Genomic DNA, 3,226 nt, shown 5'->3' with positions numbered 1-3,226 from the left:
GATTCGGCTATGGCCCCTTATTTTGACAATACACAGAGTTAACCAGAAGAGGGCAGCATTGCCACGTAATCCGAGGTGAGAGTGTCATACAGTATTTGACGAGTGCACACTGTAACATTGTCCGCATACTGGACCATCGTTTCAATACTAAATATTGACATCTATATAGAAATTATTTATACATTTGAACAAACTACATGTGACAGAAGGTGTATATAGAGCTAAACTTAAACAATATTTAGCACTTGCACCAATTAGGATTTCGAGTAAATCTTGTTTAAACATATTTTCATCCATCCACTTTCTAGGTTACGAGTGAGTGCAAGAAGTATGTTCACCTCAGACGGATCAATCACAGGGCACACTTACAGTTATAGAGTCGTTTTCGACAAACACACTCATATTCACAACACACGTGGACAATTAAGAGGCTCCAATTAAGCTAACATACATATTTTGGGACGTGGGAGGAAGAACCCCATACAGATATTCGAGGTTGAGGCTGACGTGCTAACCGCTATTCCACCATGGAGCCCAAGCCACTACTTCATGATTTGATACTCCCATAAATTATTGGAGCCTTGGCTTTTTATGAATGCGAAATGAAAAGCATGTCACCAGGAAATGCTGCAGTATTAACAAGCTGCTCATAAAGGGAGTGTAACCACTAGATGTCATGTGTTCCTCAAGGACCAGTGTGCATATGAGGCCTGATGTTCATTTATTCATCCCAGCAGTCATAACTGAACCACTGCCAAATGGATCTTTGCAGCTATTTCTGTCCAAAAAGGAACTAAATAGAAACTAGCCCCATGATGCGTTCATGTATTTCATCTGTCGTGTATCTCGTGTAGCTTAGATTTCCAAAATGTTGTGTAACTTCCCCAAGACATTATCTAAGCGCCGAGTCTCCACTTCTACTTGACGTGCTGCTCCACTTTCTCAACACAGCACCTGGAATCAAGTCCAGATGTGAAAGATTGCTTGCTTGGCTATATACGTATATAGATTATAAAAGGGGGGAGGGGTGAATATGGGGTGCATAGAGAAAATGTTGGAAGGACATTAAAGTTTGTCTGGATGCCATTAAGTTCAATTTGATGTAATGTGTAGTTTGGGGCGTGACATTCTAAATGGAAACTGCGTTCTCCAGATGAGAGAGATTTGGATCTTGTGGAGGGGAGGGTGTTATACTCCAAGCCTTATTTAACAGCTTGGATAAACAGCCCTCTGTTTCATTAGCGAGCAGGCGCCCATCTCCTCGTTTAGTACACTTCTGTATTGTTTGGACTTGTACCAGGGCCATATTGTGTTTCAAAAAAATCCCAAAAGAAGTTGAATCCCCTGGCAGTTGGAGTTCAACCCACACTTTTGACGTTAAATATAACCCACATCCCCAAAACATGCATGTTAGATTGATGTGAGACTCTATATTGTCCAAAGGTGTCAATAAGACAAGGCTCTTTATTTGACTTTTTTTGTGTGATTATAGCCGTAGAACCTGAACTACAACTTATACCATCATCCCTCTTATATTGCCGTTAATTGGCTCCTCATTTATAAAATGAATATTTAGTACTGCTGCATGGTGGACAAGTGGTTAGATAGGAGATCAGGGAGACCTGGGTTCAATTGTCTGTGTGGAGTTTGCATGTGCTTCCCGTGCATGCGTGGGTTTTCTCTGAGTTGTCCTGTTTCCTCCCACATTCCAAAAACATGTCATGTTAATTGGCGGTATGTAGTTATGAATGTGAGTGTGAATGGTTGTTTGTCTATATGTGCCCTGTGATTGGCTGGCGACCAGTCCAGGGTGTACCCCGTCTCTCATCCGAAGACAGCTGGGATAGGCTCCAGCTAACCCGCGACCCTAATGAGGATAAGCATATAGAAAATGCATGGATGGATATTTAGCAGTATAGTATAGAAATAGAGTATAGTATAGAGTATAGAAAACCTGTTTCCAACCTTCTAAACACAGGCTATTTATTTCTTAATAGAGCCCTCTAGACACTAGACCAGGGGTGGGCAAATATTTGGACTCGAGGGCCGCATTGAGTTAACAAAATTGTCTGGGGGGCCAGAACATATATTTAACACACACACACTATTTTATGCTTATCATTTTCCTTGAATTATTTGTCTAATTTTATCTGTAAAAGTGTTATCCTATATCAGTTGTATGTTCTCATGTCCCTTTTTTAGGAGCACTTTAAACATCACACCACATCAAACTATGTCATTTAATTTTACAGTTTTGTTGTTTATTTTTTACTAAATCAGACATCCAACTTGCAAGTCATGTTGCCAGTTTGTATGTTAAAAGTTGAAGTTACTTAGAAAGCAACTGGCGGGCCGGATTCAAACGCTTGGTGGGCCGCATGTGGCCCCCGGGCCGTAGTTTGCCCACCCCTGCACTAGACTATAGTCACCTTTACATTTGTATTAACCCTTACTTTACTGACACCTAATGACCGGTGTAGAATACTACATAAAAACAACATGTATTTGTTTTTTTTATTTCGGCTTTCGGCAGAGCTTTTTGATCTGCATACTGATTTTCTTTATATTTCGGACGCCCTTCCTGACAAATACTGATGATGTTTTGGAGATTTGTCATTTGTAAATGCATTTACAATCTGAATGCGTTTTATTTTGTAGACCCTTTATGCTTGAAAATGTTTAATTTAGGGCATAAATGTGTAATAAATTAGCTTAAATGTGAATATGGTTTGACCAATAATAGCCTAATAACCATGAACAGCGCTAGTGTATTTTCAAAAGCCGTGATAGAGTGAAACCGAAGTGGCAAAGTGGCGAAGAGGACTGTATCAAAAAGCAATGAAGCAATACAATGACTGATTTCAGCAGTGATGGCTTACTTTACATATGCAGTGGTTAACTTCCTATAGATGTTAACGGGATGGACCGTGTTCAGCTTTGGAGACTGCATTATCATTTGTCCCAAAATACCATCTGATTCATCTGCACCAACATGTGTAATCTGATGTTTGCACTTACAATACAATACACAAAATACAATACTTTAGCAGTCAATGTGGTTATGCACTACATTAAATGGCTGTGTGTTGACTTATTTTCAGTGGACAGTAAATCTATACCGCTATCCAAGCTGTACACTGACTACTCTAACTCACATCCAAGTTTGATTTCTATAGCTTACTCCCTTGAGAAGATATAACATGTCAACTGAAATGTGACATACTTG

This window comes from Doryrhamphus excisus, chromosome 4, assembly GCF_030265055.1.
Source record: "Doryrhamphus excisus isolate RoL2022-K1 chromosome 4, RoL_Dexc_1.0, whole genome shotgun sequence".
Lineage (NCBI taxonomy): Eukaryota > Metazoa > Chordata > Actinopteri > Syngnathiformes > Syngnathidae > Doryrhamphus > Doryrhamphus excisus.
This window is presented reverse-complemented; position numbering follows the sequence as displayed.